The sequence below is a fragment of the Odocoileus virginianus genome, chromosome 26 (assembly GCF_023699985.2).
Source record: "Odocoileus virginianus isolate 20LAN1187 ecotype Illinois chromosome 26, Ovbor_1.2, whole genome shotgun sequence".
In the NCBI taxonomy this organism is placed as follows: Eukaryota; Metazoa; Chordata; class Mammalia; order Artiodactyla; family Cervidae; genus Odocoileus; species Odocoileus virginianus.
Genome location: NC_069699.1, coordinates 34,485,075 through 34,505,217, shown reverse-complemented (window position 1 = coordinate 34,505,217; position 20,143 = coordinate 34,485,075). Strand labels below are relative to the sequence as shown.

Below are 20,143 nucleotides of genomic sequence, written 5' to 3'. Positions count from 1 at the left end.
AAAAGTACAGTCATTACCGAGCAGGTTACCACTGTGGGCAACTTACAGTTTAATACCACTGGGGACCTCTGGAAGCCAGTGAGAAGCATGCACTCAAAATTTTCCCTCCAGGGACTTCCCTGGTGGTCCAGTGGTTAAGACTTCACCTTCCAATGCTAGAAGTGTGGGTTTGATCCCTGGGGGGAAAGCCAATCCCACATGGCTCATGACCAATAAACCAAAACATAAAATAGCAGCAATATTGTAACATTCAATAAAACTTTAAAAATGGTCCACATCAGGACAAAAAGAAAGAAAGAAAGAATTGTGTCTCCAAGGGCAAAAAGCTGAAATATTTGTACATCAGTTCTCTTTGGTCATTTGTTGAAAGCTTGTGGGGATAGGTAGTGTTTTTCGAACATTTCTAACCTGCTCTTTGCAGAGGAGGAAAAGGGTAGACCCCAAATAATCCCTCAAGCAAAGAAATGCAGATCCTGGCAGCTGCAAGTCAGGCCACAAAAATGTTAAGGCCGGAAAAGACACAGACAGCATCTGCTACAATGGCTTAAGCTTGCAGATGTGCTAGAGACCACCTTTGTTGTCTGTTCAGCCCCCCAAGAAGTCTTATATTCCACGTAACCTGATCTACCCCCAACATGATTGGGCAAGAAGGGAGTGATGGATTCTAGATAGTCCAAAGAGATTCTCTCTCACAAAAATGTGAACATGGAGCAGAGAGAGAAGTGATTTAGGCCTAGAAAGATGTGCTAGAAGATCAAAAGAGTGGAGAGCTATCCTTCTGTAGCAGCCATTAAGACCCACAACTTAGCTCACAAGTGGACAAAAGACAAGGTTTTACCAAAAGTTATGCAAGAGATGCATATTAATGTTGAAAGTGAAAGTGAAGTCGCTCAGTCATGTCTGACTCTTTGCGACCCCATGGACTGTAGCCCACCAGCCTCCTCCGTCCATGGGATTCTCCAGGCAAGAATACTGGAGTTGGTTGCCATTTCCTTCTCCAGGAAATCTTCCCGACCCAGGGCTCGAACCCAGGTCTCCCACATTGCAGCCAGGCGCTTTAACCTCTGAGCCACTAGGGGAAAAGGAGTCCAAAATGGTGGTGGATAAAAGACAGGAAGGGAAAAGCCCGTGAAAATAGAGCAGAGGAAGGTCTGAGGACCGGAGTGAGGACTTCAGGTCAAACAACGCTCCTGCCTCAGCCCAGGCCCAGGGGGAAGAAAAAAACATATAAAAAGAGGAGCCAAAGGGCTCTCTCTCTCTCCCTCCCTCTCTCCCTCCCTCCGCCCCACCCTGCCCCCACGCGATGGGGCCCTCTTTTCTTTGTGTCTTTGGATCCATGTGCCCTCACGCCTGGAAGATGGATTTTCCTGCTATCTTCTAAATAAAGTAGAGCTGTAACACTGCGCTGTAACACTGATTTGTCTAAGAGCTATAACACGGTCCATTCGAGACCTGAGAGCTATAACACAGTCTGCCCAAGACCCGAGAGCTGTGACCTGCCTAGGGGGCTTTAATGTCCATCACTCCAAATCTTTGTTGTGATGAGACAAAGAACCGAGGAGCATACACTCCCTGACATTACTATCTACCATGTGCTTCTTTAGGTGTTCTGAAAATGCAGACAATCAGATATCTACCCTCAAGGAATTCAGTCTTGCAAAGGAGACATAATACAAATGATAATAGTAGAAAATAAAGGAGAGAATTTGAGAACACTCTCAACCTACCTTTGTCAACTGCAAAGTATGCATTCCTTCAATCTAGTTCAAAGGTTAAGTTACCCAAGTAATCTTTGGCTGCCTGGCAACCGTTTTCCCAGTTGGAATTTCCTCATCCAGTGTGATGTTGACTTCATTGTGCAGACTTGAATTTGCAGAGGAAACACACAAAATAGCATTCTCCAAGTTGAAAGATCTTGATTTAAAAGAGAAGACTATCAGAGTGGCAATGGTTTGGTGTGTGTTGTTTTCCACTTGTTCTGGTGGTAGAGGGGTTGAGGCTAGAAGTAGTATGATGAGAGTGGAAAGCATGGACTTTGGAGTTAGCCCATTTATTGAATACTTGCCTAGAGTTTAGACTCAATGCTAAGCACTTTCCTTGTGTTTCCTCATTTATTCCTCACAGGAGTCCCAGGAAGTAGGTACCATTTTACAGACGTGGAAACAGATTTTAAGAAAGTAAGTAACTTTCAGAAGTAAATACCAAGGTGTCTAAGAAAGGATTTGACCCCAAGGCTATCTGGCTCTAGAGACTATGCTAAACCACTGAGCTCTTAGCTCCCTAGTGTAAGCACTAGTTTTTTAGAAATGCTGTCCCTTCATTATGGTTTTATAAACTTCTTGGTGATAATTATCACCAGAATTTTCCTTGAGAGCAATAAGGGAGAATTCAGCCCATCAGATATTAAGAATATATTGCATTAATACCTAATTCTATTGCAATTTCAATATGTTTTATGCTTTAAAAAACTACTTTGCTTTCAGTTGTTAAGAAAGCCTTTTCTTTGCAAACTTAAGAGATTGCTTACATCTGACTTTTTTTTCTTTTTTCTTTTCCTCCTCATGGGAGAAAGAAAGGAAAAGCTATTTCATTCTAATGGAAATTTCACTAATGAATTTCAGAGACTGCATTTTATATTCAATTTTCAAGACCAGTTTAAAAGAAAACATTTTATTTCCTTATCTGCAGGTAAGAATGAGGTCCTTATTGTTGACATTGATGAGGAAAATCTTTAGATTCCCAGCAGTAAACAGTCCTCCAGGATCAACCACTTTTTAATAACAAGTGAGAAACTGAAAGGGTAGCCACAGGAAAAACAGCTAAGATTTTATAGTAACTGACAGGCTTTCACAGAAATAGAATTTGTTTTGCTTTAGCTGACCAGTGAAAACAATTGATTCATTTAGTTAAAATGTCAGTCAAACCAGTTATTTTAACAGTTGGCAATGGTTAAGAATCAAATTAGTCTAATCTGTTGAAAGGACAGGTAGGAATTTAGAGAAGTCTGTTAATTCCCATCAATAATAAAAAATTGAAGGGAATTCCTTAGTGTGGTAGAGCAAACAGAACTATGGGTATGGGCTCTTGCCTTTAAACACTGACTTTTCAATATGGAAAACTGACTGACAAATACAAAGAAGATTATTCCAAAGAACAAATATTATTCCAAATACAAAGAAGATTATTCCAAAACTATTTATGTGATCAGTTAAACATGGGGACAGAGGATTTTGAGAGTTTAAAGATTCTGGCAATTTCTACCTCCCAAATAATGATAAATACAGATTTAGGAGCATGCTCCTGCTGACTTCAGTTACATCCCATTTTTAAACTTTTTTTTTTTATATTGGAGTATAGCCAATTAACAATGCTGTGATAGTTTCAGGTGGACGGCAGAGGGACTCAGCCGTACATATACATGTAACCATTCTCCTCCAAACCCTTCTCCCATCCAGGCTGACACATAACATTGAGCAGAGTTCCCTGTGCAATACAGTGGGTCCTTGCTGGTTATCCATTTTAAATATAGCAGTGTGTGCTTGTTGATCCCAAATTCCCTAACCATCTCTCCTCCCACCTCACCCCCTGGCACCCAAGTCTGTGAATCTCTTTCTGTTTTTTAAGTTCATTTGTGTGTATATATATATGTGTGTGTGTGTGTGTGTGTGTGTGTGTGTGTGTGTGTGTGTATGGGACAGTGACATGCCATTTTTGAATCCTCAATCTATTTTACTGAAGATGCTGACCCAGGATATATTGCATCTTCAACTTTCATAATCATGAAGAATGTCCTTATGAGATTCAGGAGCAAGCTGACTAGAATGGTTTAAAGGTCTATTTCATTTCCCTGTAAAGCACTTTGACGCAGAACATAAGAGTGAAAAGGGTGGTCATAAAAACCATTATAAAAATAGAAATAAGAGCTGTGAACCGACCCCCTACAGCAAATGTGGAGGAAATCAGGAGAAAATGTCAGTCCATTAACTTTTCAGAGTTGCTGGATTACATTGGGAATGAATTCTGTGCCCCAGTCATCCAGGGAGAAGTCCCCACCGCCTTCTACGACAGGTCACAAACACCATCACTGAAATCACCCTGATGCCTGGCTTTGAAGAAAGTGGATGATGAAGAGAAGGGCCCTAATAGCCACAGCTAGTACCTAAACCAATAACTGTGCAATTACAGTTTAGATGATGATTTCATATCTAAGGCAGTGCCAAAAGCACATTCATTTGGGAGCACATTGAAGCCAGATGGGGTGAAATCCTCTGGAAAAGGAAACTATGGACCGAAGGGTAGACATTTTGAGTAAATGAAAAGCCACTAGCAGTATTTACTTTCTAGCTTCACTCTCAAAATCCAAAGGTGCTGATGTAGAAATTATTCCGATGCTGTCGTTTGTGAAGCCAGAGCCCTCTAGGGGAAGGAAGTACTGTTTATTGGACAGGAAGAGAAAGCAAAATATTGCAGAGACATTGAAATAACCAGATGACATACACCTCCAAGAACCAGTCTTGAAATCTCTCTGTACTCTGGGCCACCCCCCTCCCACCCACCACATGTGAACATGCTCATGCCTGCCTATGACGATGCTGATGAAATTGTACTCCATTTAACCAACTTCAAGCCAGTTCGTTTGCCCTTATATATTAAAAATGGATTTTCCTAATCTGTTATATTCAGTATGTTATCTGAGCACATATGTCTCACAACACTCTAATGAAAGTTAAAGTTAAATGAAAAGGACTTACATTTAGAGAAGAGTACTGATTGTTTAATGAGAACCTGACAGACTGTTTTCTGTTGACTTGGTGATGCTGGCGGTACACGTTTTTCAGGGAGGACTGAGAAGACAGGGAGCTGTGGAGGGGGAAAACAGGAATATTGAGATGTCTATTCATCTAATTTTATGTGTGTAGGTACTACCAGGAGCTTTTCTGGTGGCTCAGACAGTAAAGAATCTGCCTGCAGGAGACCCAGGTTCAATCCCTGGGTCAGAGAGACCCCCTGGAGAAGGGAATGGCCTCCCACTCCAGTATTCTCACCTGGAGAATTCCATGGACAGAAGAGCCTGGCAGCTACAGTCCTTGAGGTCACAAAGAGTCAAACATGACTGAGCGACTAAGCACACAACACACAGGTACAAGCAATACTTTAAGTTGTCTTTTTTTCCTTGACTTTCATCTATATTACCTTCTAGTTTTCTGTTAAATGCTTCCAATGCATTGTGTTTTAATGATCATAACAACTCTGCCATAGGTTACTGATATTATTCCCCATTTCACAGATAGGAACACTGAAGATTAGAAAATTCAAGTGGTGTGTCTCCAGTCTAAGAGCTGAGCTTTTCATAATGCTTTTTTACTTACCACACTGCATCACTAAGACAGCTTGCTTGGGCTTGGGGGGTTTTGGTTGTTGTTGTTTTGTTTGCTTTGCCAAAGAGGGTAGGTGAGATTTGCGTATCTGGAATAGGTAAGAAATTATTAGAAAAAGCTCAGGCAAATCATTCATGGGAGGATTAATATCAGGAGTTAATTAAACTGAGCACTACTGGCTTAATAATTGTGTAGACCTGGAGATAATTTAATAGAGAAGATTAAACCCAGAAGGATTGCAAAGCAGCCTAAAAATCATTTGGAGAAATTTGTGACCTTTTAATTTATTGATTTTCTGATGCATCACAGTGTTCTGATTAATTTAAATTCATACCATCCATTTCTACACATATAAATAAGATAGAATTGAGTTCTGCCTTTGCTGTAGAACAATGTTGTAGAAATTAGCATTCAGGAACTGCAGAAGAATCCATCACCTATCTACTTTTAGGGCAAACAGGAATAATGATGCCCATTTCATGGTGGGAGGACGAAGGATGGCTGGTGGTTTAATACACGAGGGTGCTCAAAAGCACTGGTTATATATTAAAAAAAATAAGATTTTTTAAAAGACACCTACATTTATGTGCCTAACCACTCAAGAATTTGCAGTTCTCAATTCAGTTTCTGTATTAGAGTTGTCAACCACTGTTTGGGAACAACATATATTGGGAAGCTGCATTTTTATGAGGTTTAATTTTTCATAAAATGAGATAGTCTTTAAAAAAAATTGATGGCACTGATATGAACAACTCCTGCCGCTGTTCAGAGAAGGTTGGAGCTGATGGTTGCTAGGCAGCCAGGGCCATCACTGGGAAAACCACCTAAGTGAATGCTCCCAGAACAGGAAGGCAGTCCAAGGGATGAGAAATTAACTCTCTGTGGGACCAGGCAACTTAGATTCATTTCTCCCCATTTTATCTGTAATAACACCATCAACTAGTAAAGAATAACAATGGTAGCTTCACTCCTAAGTTGAGAATTATTTCAACAGCTCACAGGGGGAAGTGTGGCAAGGGGAGTTTTATGTCTTTCTGGATGGACTTAGCTTCCAAATCCACTTTATTCTCTTCTCTGAAAGTCTTGTTCATGGCTATTTGCTTTCAGAGATGCTTGGGAATCAGAAATGTCAGAGCCCAGACTGCAGGCCAAACCCAGCAAGGAAAATTAGGGCTTCTATGTTTCAAGAGCAGTGACAGGGTTCTTCTGGATTTCTCCGTGTTCATGGAAAGAACAGTGATGGCTACCCTCTACTCTGACTCAGATTCTGTGCTTAGCCTTTTTCCCTGGACTGTCTCATTTAATCCTTAAAACGATGCTAAGAGATTCGTACTCTGCTCAGCCCCATCTTACAGATGTGGAAGCTGAGGTGTACAAATGTCAAGGAAATGATCCACGAACACATAACTAATCCATGGTTAACCTGAACCTCAAGCCCACATCTTTCTGACTTCAGAGCATCATGTTATACTGCCTGGCTCCCATTGAGATTTCCCTGGTGGTCCAGTGCTTAACACTTTGCCTTCCAATGCAGGGATTGCACTTTCTATCCCTGGTCAGGGACCTTAGATCCCACATGCATTGTGGCCAAAAAACCAAAACATGAAATAGTATGTAAACAGTATGGTAAAAAATTCAATAAAGACTTTAAAATAGGTCCACAACAACAACAAAATCTTTTAAAAAAAAATTATAAACTTGTTTTTAAATATTTAGGGTAGGGATTTAGAGTGTTTACACAGATGAAGATACAGTGACACTAGAGTTGGACCATGAAGAAAGATGAACCCTGAAGAATTGATGCTTTCAAACTGTGGTGCCGGAGAAGACTTGAAAGTCCCTTGGAGGGCAAAACGATCCAACCAGTCCATCCTAAAGGAAATCAACCCTGAATATTCATTGGAAGGACTGATGCTGAAGCTGAAGCTGAAGCTCCAGTGCTTTGGCCACCTGATATGAAGAGCCACCACCTCTTTGGAAAAGACCCTGAGGTTGGATAGATTCCGGGCAGGAGAAGGGGGCAACAGAGGGTGAGATGCTGGGATGGCATCATCGACTCAGTGAACCTGAGTTTGAGCCAGCTCTGAGAGACAGTGAAGGACAGGGAAGCCTGGCATGCTGAAGTCCTTGGGGTCACAAAGAGCTGGACACGACTTAGCAACTGAATGGCAACAACTCAGTGTTACTGTTTAAAGGGAAATAGGGGAGGGAAAGGAGCAGAGGGCAAGGGAAGACTAAGATGAAGCCCAGAAAAACACTGGAAGATCTAACAGGAGGAGGATGAGCAGGGATAGACAATCAAGGTAGGCAGAAAGATAAAAGAAAAGCTCAAAGAGTTTATTATCTAAGAAGAATTTAACATTATCTATTACTGAATACTATCTGTCAAGCACTGTTCTAAGGCCTTTAGATGTATGACCTTATCTAATCTTCAGAATCACCCTGAGGTAGATCCTATTATTAACCTCATTACAAATCAACTGAGGCACAGAGAGGTTGAGATTTGCCAAAGGTCACGAAGCCAGAACATAGTAAAGCCTAAACATCCACCTAGGCTATCTGACATTAGAATCTGAGCTCTTTACTGAAAGACTAATTTGGTAGTTTGTCCTAAGATGATACTTTCTTGAGGGAAATGTGTACACAAGTATGATCTGTGATAAGTTTTTTTTTACATAACAAGACATTCTCGATGTTCTTAAAGCACAAATCCTGGCTAATCACAGATCACCTGTGAAACCTTTTTATAGGAGAGATACATTTTCAGGAAAGTATTTTCAAACTATAAACACGGATCTAGACTAAACATTAATTATGTTAGTATGTGTGTTAGTTGCTTCAGTTGTGTCCAACTCTTTGCAACCCTATGGGCTGTAGCCCACCAGGTTCCTCTGCCCATGGGATTCTCCAGGCAAGAATACTGGAGTGGGTTGCCATGTCCTCCTCCAGGGGATCTTCCCAACCCAGGGATCAAACCCAAGTCTCTTATGTCTCCTGCATTGGCAGGTGGGTTCTTAACCACTAGTCACCTGGGATAACCCTGCATTTTAATCCTATTAGAGCATTCTGCTACATTCACCCTATAAAAAATGGGCATAGTTTGCTACCTATACAGTTATACTGGGCAGTTAGCGCCCTCATTCTTTCTAAAATAAAGCTTTATTAACCATGTATAATACACTGTCTCAGTGGCTAGCTAAAGATTAAAGACCTTTAGTCAAGTGCTGATCATAGTATCTTTGCCGGCTGAACCTAGACTGCCTCAGAATCCTTCTTAGCCATCAGAGAGGGTATGCAAGTTGAAACTGATTTGCCATCCCTGACCAACTCAGACATTCCCAGTGGACTTAGCCAGGTGTTTATTATATACCTGGTAGCAGTCACAGCATCTGAAAAGCTAACTTTACAACCAATCTGCGATGTTTCTCAACCTGTGGATTTGAGACCACCTACACATTAAGAATCTCCATCCATGAGTCAATTATTGAAGCAGAGATTCAGTGAGTATTCATTACACTGTTCTTTCTACTTTTATATACAGATGAAATTTCCATAATTGTTTGTTAAATACACAGACGTACTTGTTTCAGAATACTTGGGGCAGGGAGGCCTGGAAATGTGAATTTTTTTTTTATTAGTTGGAGGCTAATTACTTTACAATATTGTAGTGGGTTTTGTCATACACTGACATGAATCAGCCATGGAAATGTGAATTTAAAGTAGGCTGACCAGAGGGAATTTTCGGTACTCTGAAGCTGGTTTTTTTAGGCTGTAGAGTAGATTCACTTGGGGAGGTTGAAACACGCCAACGTCCAGACCACATCCCAGACTAATGAAATTACGATAACTAGGGGTGTCACCTTGGCATCTATATTATACAAAACTCTTCGGATAACTTCACTGTGCAGCACATCTGAGATCTATTGATATAGCAAGCACACCCAACCTCTTCTCACACATCACTAGTCTATTCAGGTCCCACATTTTTCATGGACTGAAAGGTATAAAGTTTTCCAAGGGGATCTGGGAAGATCAGGGATATTATCTCGTTGTTGCTGTCTAGTTGCTAAGTCATGTCCGACTCTTTGCAGCCCCATGAACTGTATCATGCCAGACAACACCCCTGTCCTTCATTATCTCCCAGAGTTTCCTCAAACTCACGTCCATTGAGTCCATGATGCCATCCAACCGTCTCATCCTCTGTCACCCCCTTCTCCCCCTGCCCTCAATCTTTTCCAGCATCAGGGTCTTTTTCCAATGAGTTGGCTTTTCGCATCAGGTGGCCGAAGTATTGGAGCTTCAGCTTCAGCATCAGTCCTTCCAATGAATATTCAGGGTTGATTTCCTTTAGGATTATAATCTCATATTTGTCTCTAAATCTTCCCTTGTTACAGCAGCTGAAAACAGTTGTTGGGTTGACTCGTGCCAGAAAGCAGAGTTTGTTACCACACAAACTCACATGTTTCCACCAGATGGGCTGCTCTGCGTGATGCAAAGCCTGGTCTGTAGAGCTGCTCCTAGAGCCTAGAGGTCTTAGGTTTCAGCCTCTGTTGCAGGGATTCCCCAGAAACTGATCCAGTAGCGAAAATTTCTGAGCCAGAGATTTATTAACTAAGTACTCCAGGAAAACTAAGGTGGAAGTGAGGGAAACAGAGGAGAGAAGGCGAGGAAGCCAAGCAAATTGCTCCCTCCAAAGCCCACAGAGGCAGTCTCAGCCTGATGCCCGGGGGGAGCTGCCGAAGGGACCTCACACCTCTGAGCTTTACCCTCTCCAAGAAAGGGAGATGGGGCTTTCCTGCTCTCTCTCTCCCTCGTTCTGTGGTTAAGGACTACCCCAGGGAGATGGAAATTTCCAGGCGCTTCCGGCCTTTTGAAGTGCAAGAAAAGTCCAAGGATAGCCCTCCTCGTGTGGAAGGAAGCAGAAGCACATTGAAGCTGATAGGAGCTGCGGAGCATCAGGCAGAAGAGGTACAAGGTTTCCAAGGAGATATGGGAAGTGTATGCGTATTATCCCCTACAGTCTCTGAAATGTCCTTTGTTACAAGTAGCTGAAAACAGCTGTTTGGCTGACTCACGCTAGACAGTGGAGTTAGTTACCACATTAAGAAACCCATTGCCTTCCACGGAACAGCTCACTCTGTCCCATATCCTTTGATAACTGATATCAAGTAGGATTCATATCAACTCTGAATTGATTGGCAAGAGCTTCCCAGAGCATTTTTAAGACTGTGAACTCCGGTTGGAAAAGTGCCATATTTGATTAGTGATGCCTGCCACAAGCAAATGAGAATGCAATTACAGTAGTTATTTTTTTTTAAAAAATGTTTTTAATGGTTTTGATTACTTTAAAAAATATGATTAATTTTTATTTCATTTGCTGTACCCAGTCTCATCTGTGGTGCAGGAGTTTTAGTTGTGGCATGTGAACCTTTAGTTGCCCCTTGGGGGGTCTAGTTCCCTGACCGGGGATCAAACCCAGGCCCCCTATATTGGGAGTACAGAGTCTTAGCCACTGAACCAGCAGGGAAGTCCCTCCACAGTAGGTACTGTCAGAGAACTTTGATATCTGAAGTATTACTGGAATGCCTGGGTAGGTTTTTAAAAAATGCTGATTCCTAGATCCCACCTCCAGAGATTCTAATTTAATCTGAGGAGGGAGCCTGGCATCTGTTTTTTATTAAAGCATCCCAAGTGACCATATTATTTCCACAAAGGTAAAGAACCACAGTAATATTCAGATAAATCAACATGCTGGGAAGTCCCAGTTGTCCCAGGAACTGTTTTAAGGCATACTTTAAAATAATCAAATAAAGTCTCCAAAAATGAAATATTTTATTCATAATTCCTTTCTTACTCTCATAAACATGTGTTTTTCAAACATGAATAGCAGAACACTTTTGTTTGTTTTGTCTTGTCTTGAACATTCAATACAGCGTGAACTTTGATTAGGCTAGTCACAGTCAAAACTTCGTTTGCCGTTTATATATGCTCCATGCTAAGGTGTTTCAGTTGTGTTCGACTGTTTGTGCCTCCATGGGATGTAGCCCTCCAGAGGTCCATGGGATTTCCCAGGTAAGAATACTCGAGTGGGTTGCCATTTCCTTCTCCGGAGGAGCTTCCCAACCCAGGGACTGAACCCGCAATTCCCACATCGGCAGACAGGTTCTTTACCACTGAGCCACCAGGGAAGCCCATAGACTTAAGATATTGATTTCTATTCATGCATATCTTTGAAAGGGAATGGTCTTTAGTTATAGAAAACATTGTTTGAATGTTTATATTTGCAATTTGTAAGGCAAAAAAAAAAAGCTTATTCTGTGATGTGATTCATTGTTATTGCTTGTTACAAGATCATTTAGCAAAACCAAAACTACTGGCTAAAGTATGTTAAAAACTTGCATGCCAAAAACAAAACAAAACAAAACTTGCATGCCATCTTCTGGAGGATGGTGCAAGTGGTATAATTACAAAGTAAGTACTCCCAAGGAATATTTATTAAAAATATGATGGTGGTTTTCTCCAAATATCTGTCCTTCATGTGGAGAACTACAGACTCTTTTCTAGGTAATTAAAACTTTTCTTAAAATCACTTTTCCCCCAATTATATAAGTAAAATTACTCTTTAGCTTGAATAACCCAGATAATTGCCTTGACTCTCAAATTTATTTAGTCTATGCCTAAACTAAATATTTCATCATATACAAGAGCGTGACAGAATGTCATAATGTAGGAGTTAATTGTTTTCCCCCTCTCTCTTGGTGTCACAAAGAGGTGAATTTTAAGTTAGGATTAAAGACCGGGTCATTAGGCCAACTCAGAAATAAATCTTTTGGATATATACCCTGAAATGAGATTGCTAAATCATATGGTAGTTTGCTTTTAATTTTTTGAGGAACTCCTGTACTATTTCACATAATGACCATGTCATTGTGCATTCCCATCAACCGTGTACAAGGTTTTCAGTTTCTCTACATCCTTGCCAGCACTTGTTGTCTTTGGTGTTTTGTTTTAATAATAACTACCCTGACTATTATTAGGTGATAATTGATTATGATTTTGATTTGCATTTCCCTGATAATTGGTGACATTGAGCATTTTATTAAACATCTTTTGGCTATTTGTGTGTCTTTTTTGGAGAGATGTCTGTTCAAGTACTTAGCCCATTTTTAAATTGCATTATCAGGGAGTTTTTGCTATTGAGTTGTAGAAGCTCCATATATATTTTGGAGATTAACCACTTATTAGATATGTAGTTTGCAAATATTTTCTCCCATTCCATAGGCTGCCTTTTCACTTTGATTGTTTCCTTTGCTGTGTGGAAGATTTTTATTGATAGCTTGATGTAGTCCTCATTGTCTATTTTTGCTTTTGTTGCTTATGTTTTTGGTGTCACATCTATGAAATCATTGCTAAGATCAATGTCATGAAACCTTTCTACTATGTTCTCTTGTAGGAGTTTTACCATTTCAGTTCTTACATTCAAGTCTTTAATTGGTTTTGAGTTGATTTTTGTGTATGTTGTAAGAGTCCAATTTCATTTTTTCCCAGTATCATTTGTTAAGGAAGCTTTTCTTTCCTATTGTGTATTGTTGGTACTCCTGTTGAATATCAGTTGACTATCTGTGAATAGATTTACTTCTGGGCTGTCTACTCTATTTTATTGGTCTACACATAGATGTTTATGCAGTACCATATTAATTTTCTTTGTAAAGAATTTTGAAATGAGGAAGTGAGATACTTCTAGCTTCATTCTTCTTTCTCAAGATTGTTTGGCAATTCCTGGTCTTTTGTGGTTCCATATGAAATTTTAGAATTATTTTTTTCCATTTTTATAAAAAGCACCATTGAGAGTTTGATAGTGATTCCACTGAATCTGTAAAATTGAAATCAAGATATCAAAGAGATATCATCACTCTCAAACTGCAGAATTATTCACCATAGCTGAGATATAGAAATAAGCTAGATGTCCACTGACAGATAAAGAAAATGTGCTATATACATGTAAAGGAAAATCATTTAATCTTTTAAAAGTAGAAAATCTGGTAGTATACAACAACATAGGCATGATGCTAAGTGAAGTTGGCCAGTCACAGAAGGGAAAATACTGCATGATTCCTGTTGGGTATCTAATCAAACTCATAAAAGCAGAGAGCGGGGTGGTGGTTACCAGGGATGGGCAGGAGGGAAAAATGAAGAATTTTTACTCCACGGTTTTAAAACTTCAGTCATACAAGATTAGTTCTAGAGAGGTGCTATACACCCTTGTGTTTATAGTTAACGATATTATATTGTACACTTAAAAGTCCAATAAGAGAGTAGATCTCATATTAAGTGTTCTTGCACAATGAAATGAAAATTTTAAAGCAATAAAATGAATTTGTCAAGTTATCCTGCAAAATTTTGAGAGTCCTCATGAATCAAGAACAGCCACTGCCTGTTTATGTAAAAGAAAGACACACTACAATATTGTAAAGTAACTAGCCTCCAACTAATAAAAATAAATGAAAAAAAAAGAAAGACAGAAATGCAGGTAATATGAGTACTGATACATCCAAACTACCACGAACCAGTTATGCAAAAGTCCATCATTCCCTTGCTGTCTTATTAATAATTGACTTTGAGCAGCCAGAAAAAGTTAGTTTTTCTGCTGGGTGCAAAAGGATTTTCATTTTAATGAATTTGGGTAGAGATCTGTATAGGATAGCCACTATCCAGATAAAGTGATATTAATTTCTGGTTAACTTTTCATATATAAACAGCAGGAGGGCTTTTTGTTGTTGTTGTTTTATCTTGTTTGTTGGATTTCAGTATGGCAGCTTTTTTTTCTGTAAATAGCCATAAATTAGAGATTCTCGGGTGCTGGCTCCTGGCATGGTGTCCCCTCCCCAACCTTTTGACAAGAACCATGCAGGTTTTAGAGTTCCTCCAGCTTCCAAAATGACAGCCACCCTTTTCCTCCCCTTAGGACCTAACCTATCTATTTGATGTATGCCCTCCTTCCACACACATGAAACTTAAAAAATTGAAAGTGTGGTTGCCATTCAAAGGAAACATGGGCCTTTCCCCTAAAATAATTATACTTAAAAACAGGCCATTAAAAGCAGAATTGCCACCCCAAATTATAGAGAAAAATTTACATATTCTGGTTTCTCACTCAATAGGCTCATCTTTTCCTCCTCTTGAATGTTTGTTTTTACAGCTGAGTTATAAAATAGGAGTATATAATTAAAATCCTCAGGTCCATAATTATAAACTTGACTGCAGTATAATTGTTGAATCTTTTGATAATTTGATCACTAATTATGCCTCTTAGAATATCTAAATATATATCATAAAAATTTGATCATCATCAGCTTTCAGTCAATATACTTGACTGAATGGAAAATATTGTTTATTTCCAGATAAAATCTGTGGCTTACAATGGTTCATTGCACGTGTTTTATCAAAGAGGGAAGAATAACAAAACCATAGAAACAGACTTCTATTTGTCATTAAATGGTATATATTTTATCTTTCAAGGGTTACCATGAAACATCCAGAAATTATTCTTTATTGGAATTAAAAAAAAAAAAATCTTCCCACCAAGTTATCAGAATGCTGGTTTATGTTAGCTGATCCTTTCCTTATTCTATTACATAATGCCCAAAAGAAAATAAAAGTTTACTCATGAAATGACAGTATGTATTTAAGATCTGTATTCTAAGAGTTGTTATTAACTTTGGCATGCCTTTTACATGGAGCTGTCCAGTTTTCCCAGCACCATTTATTGAAGAGGCTGTCTTTGCCCCATTGTATATTCTTGCCTCCTTTGTCAAAAATAAGCTACCCATAGATGCATGGGTTTATTTCTGGGCTTTCTATCTTGTTCCACTGGTCTGTATTTCTGTTTTTGTGCCAGTACCATACTGTCTTGATGACTGTAGCTTTGCAGTATAGTCTAAAGTCAGGAAGCTTGATTCCTCCAGCTCCATTCTTCTTGTTCAAGACTGCTTTGGCTATTTGGGGTCTTTTGTGTTTCCATATGAATTGTGAAAATTTTTGTTCTAGTTCTGTGAAAAATGCCACTGGTAATGTGATAGGGATCACATTGAATCTGTATATTTTGTTTAGTAATACAGTCATTTTTGCAATATTGATTCTTCTTACCCAGGAACATGAATATCTCTCCATCTGTTTATGTCATCTTTAATTTATTTCATCAGTGTCTTATAATTTTCTGTGTACAGTTCTTTTGTCTCCTTGGGTAAGTTTATTCCTAGATATTTAATTCTTTTTATTGCAATGGTGAATGGGCACAACAAAATTTTAGCAAGCAGAATTCAGCAACACATTAAAAATCTCATAGCCCATGATCCAGTTGGGTTTATTCTAGGAATGCAAGGATTCTTCAATATACGCAAATCAATCAATGTGATATACCATATTAACAAATTGAAAGATAAAAACCATAAAATAATCTCAATAGATGCAGGAAAAGCCTTTGACAAAATTCAACACCATTTATGATTAAAACTCTTCAAAAAGTGGGCATAGAAGGAACCTACCTGAACATAGTAAAGGCCATATATGATAAGCCTACAGCAAATATTATTCTCAATGGTGAGAAACTGAAAGCATTCCCCCTAAGATCAGGAACAAGACAAGGGTGTCCACTTTCACCACTATTATTCAACATAGTTCTAGAATTCTTAGCTACAGCAATCAGAGAAGAAAAAGAAATAAAAGGAATCCAGTTCGGAAAAGAAGAAATAAAGCTCTCACTGTTTGCAGATGACATAATACTGTACATATAAAACCCTAAAGATAATATCAGAAAATTACTAGAGTTAATCAGTAAATTTAACAAAATTGTATGATACAAACCCAATACACAGAAATCACTTGCATTTCTATATACTAACAATGAAAAATCAGAAAGAGAAATTAAGGAATCAATCCCATTCACCACTGGCATACCTTGAATGATATATTTTACATTCACACAGAGTGATTAAACCTTATGTCATGAAAATAATCCCATTTTATCTTTCATCCTTCTCACCCTTAACCCTTCACTCATCTCTCCCACAGTCCTGTGGTTGCTTGTCCTCAAAGCCAGGACATATTTTTTACAAGGTGCTAATCAACTGTTTTGATAGACAAGGCATAACATGCTACTTTGAAAACTATGAGGAAGTAAGTTCTTGAAGAAAGGAAAAGACAGAATACATGTTGAACAAGATAACTCTTCCTCCCCCACACACTTCTTATTCATGACAGTCAGAGGCATCTACACTGTCCTAGAAAGTAGGATTCTTAAGGCAGAATTAAATTGATATACTCTACACAGATGTCTAAAACTGCCTTTCAGTGTATTAACAATAGAGAAAGCCACGTGCAACCCCCTTACCACCATTAGTCCCATCACCATGGAACAAGGAAAGTTAAGGTAGATGGTGGAGAAGTGGTAATTTGTGTGGGATGACATGGAGAGTTGGGGTAGACCTGAAACCCAGGAAAGCATTGGAAAGAACTCTGAGGTGAAGAGTCACCCAGGGATCTCATTACTGTGGGGTGGAGAAGAAGGGGGATCTTCTATCTGCAGTCATTTTTTTTTTAATCATCTCTAGACAAACCCTAAATATGGCTGAGTTGCCCTTTATGGACATTCCATAGATGCCTACTCCCCATTTTCTGTTTGAAATTAATATCGCTGCTCCAGCTTTCCTAGTGGCTCAAATGGTAAAGAATCTACCTGCATCGCAGGAGACCTGAGTTCAAACCCTGAATCAGGAAGATTCCCTGGAGGAGGGAATGGCAACCCACTCCAGTATTCTTGCCTGGATAACTCCATGGACAGGGGAGCCTGTGGGCTACAGTCCATGTGTTCACAAAGAGTCAGACACAGCTGGGCAACTAACACTTTCACTTTTTTCACTCGAGCTTTACAGGGATTGATGTCAACATGGTATATTTTTTCTATTCCTTTTACTTTTAGCATATTTTTGAGTTTTTATATTTAAAGTATGTTTCTTGCAGACATCATATATTAGTAGCTGGGCCTTTTTTTTAACCTACTCTGACAATCTGTGTCTTTGGATTGATGCATTCAGACCATTTGTTTTAGTTGAATTAATATCTCCCGCATTTGTAACTATTTTCTGTTCATTGCAGCTGTCCTTTTTTCCCCTCTTTAATTGAGTTGAATATTTTATATAATTCCATTTTGTGTCCTCTAGTAGCATATCAGTTTTATTTCTTCTCAATTTTTTTGTTGTTGCCTCAGAATTTTCAGTGTACATTTTTGACTAATCTAAATGTAGCTTCAAATAACACTATGTTGTTTTTTAGAGAGTATGGCAGTAACAGTATAGTGTATAATAGAATAGTCCCAATTCTTCTCTTTTCCTACTTGTGATATTACTGATATTCATTTCACTTAACAATATACTGTAATCTTCTACTACATTGTTACTATTAAATAAAATTATTTTTTGTGTCAATTAAAAATAAAAATTACTTTACATTTAAGTGTTTCTTCTCTTGTGCTTTTCCTTTCTGGATGCAGATCTGCATTTTTACCTACTGTATTTACCCTCTTGCTGATGAACTTTAACATCTCTTGCAGGTCAGGTATGCTGGTGATTCATTTCCTCAATTTGTGTTAGGCTGAAAAAGTCTTCATTCCTCCCTAGTTTTGGAAGGATAATTTCAATGAATGCAGACTTCTTGACATTTTTCTTTCAACTTTTAAAATTATTCTGCTCTCTTTTTTGTTTGCCTGGTTTCTAACGAGAAGCCTGCTTTATTTCTTGTCCTTGTTCCTCTATAGATATGATGGTTTTTTCCCTAGGCATCTCTCAAGATTTTGTCTTTAGGTTTCTGAACCTTGAATATGATTTACATAGGGGCATGCGTGTAGGTGGCTGTATCCCAGATGAGGTAAGGTTTAGAAAAAGTCTTCTCCCCAAGAGTGTAAGCCTTGTTAGGAGAAAGTTCTGGGTTTGTTTCACAAAGATTCTCTTCTTTCTCTCACTCTCCCCAAGACACATGGCAATCTTTTTGGAATCTTCACTGTGAAAACCTGTGAGTTCCTGGTGGTAAAAACTATGAAAATATGGGATCCCCTAAGACTGTGGCACCCAGCACTTTGTCTCAAAGTACTTCACATTCAGCCTCCAGCAGTTCATCAAAATTACCACAGTACACCTTTATACCTGCTTACACCTCTAGCAGTTTCTGCTTCAAGTAAGCAGAACTTGGCTGTGACTCTCTGGATTTACCAGTCTGTCTGGATTTCGGAGGACTGGTTTGTCCTCATGGTAAGTGAAGTCTTTGATTTTCAGCTTGTTCAGGATAAGAAGTTTAACTTTTTATTTCTCTAAGAATAACACATGAACCAGAGTTTCTGGGATCTTTGAACATATATAGTAACATTCATGGTCAAGCATGAAAAATCTTAGTCATGGAAATTACTGGGCTAGATAAGGATAAAATCAATCTTTGTTATATTATTTATTATGGGCCAGGACTTCATCTGGAATTTCATCTTTCATCATTGTAACAACCCCAGAGATATATGCCCAGTTTTATCAATCTAACAGCAGAAGCTAATATAATCTTTCTACCCTGTGGCATACTAGTTATTCATTACATGAAATGTTAACAGGTGTTATATTTCATATAAAAGTGCTATGAACAAACAATTATTACAAATCTGATTAAACAAACATCTCTCTATTAGAGAACTCCTAAGGGAATTTAATATGCTGGGTGTTGTGAATTCAGAAGAGATAAGCAAACATCATTTCCCCAAATCATTTAATCATAGAATATTTTATGTTTCTCTTGGAGCATCTGGTGGGACTTGTGTTTTAGGGAATACACTTTGGTCAGGTTTGGGTTGTAAGAGAAGAAATACCCTGGCTTTAGAGCAAAAGGAACATGAGTATGAATTTCAAGTACACTAATTGTTTTTTAAGCAAATTGCTTAATCCTAGTAGCCTAATGGGCTTTATCTGTAAATTAAAGGCATAATACGTTAGTTTATTGATCCATTACTTAATATCATTGTAGGCAATAGCTTCTACTTCAGTAATTAACATAGGGAGTCAATGATAGAAGGTGTGTGCCTATCATCCAATAAAAACAGTTGTTTTTCTAAGCATAATTTTTAAAATGTATTTACTTCTTTTATTTTTGGCTGTGCTGGGTCCACGTTGCTGTCCACAGGCTTTCCCTGGCTGTGGCGAGCGGAGCGACTCTCTAGTTGCTCAGCAGTTGTGGCACGTGTGTTTAGGTGCTCCATGGCATGTGAGGCTTTCCTGGACGAGGAACTGAACACATACACCCGGCACTGGCAGGCGAATTCTTAGCCACTGGACCACCAGGGAAGTCCCTTAACAGTTATTCATGTCTTTATTATCATCATCCTACATCAGACCCCAAAACAGTGGCGAGCTCTTTCCCAGATTGCAACCAGTTTTTCTCTGAATCACCGTGAAGTCAAATACAAAAGAAAGCTGTTGCCCAATCATGAATACTTGAATAACACATCTGGTCTGATCTCCTGTGTTAGAAGGATGTATGTAGGAGTGGATCTAAATGTAAGTTTCCACAGCCGGTATCAACACTGAAATGTCATTCCATGTTTGGTAAAATTCACAAAGAACATTTCATGGGACTTCCAAATATGGCCCAGGAACCAGTTCCCTTCTGAGAAAAGTATAGGGCCAGGACCAGAAACATTTAATCTCTATGAGCAAGCCTTTGGGAGTCTTTCCTTT

The 20,143-nt window shown here is 38.9% G+C and overlaps 1 protein-coding gene and 1 long non-coding RNA gene across 2 annotated transcripts in view; both read left to right on the top strand.

Moving 5' to 3' along the window:
- Positions 1–1,310: 1,310 nt before the first annotated feature.
- Positions 1,311–5,660, top strand: LOC110133261 (uncharacterized). Its single transcript, XR_002312734.2, has 4 exons — positions 1,311–1,955; positions 2,125–2,177; positions 2,573–2,688; positions 4,920–5,660. It is a non-coding gene; the product is annotated as an uncharacterized lncRNA (long non-coding RNA).
- A 68-nt stretch (positions 5,661–5,728) lies between these two features.
- The window catches only part of C26H3orf49 (chromosome 26 C3orf49 homolog), a 46,299-nt gene continuing 31,884 nt past the window's right edge, over positions 5,729–20,143 (top strand). The window contains exons 1-2 of the mRNA XM_070455740.1: positions 5,729–7,681; positions 18,404–18,679. The gene's annotated coding sequence lies outside the window, so the exon portion shown is untranslated. The remainder of the gene's footprint in view (positions 7,682–18,403; positions 18,680–20,143) is intronic.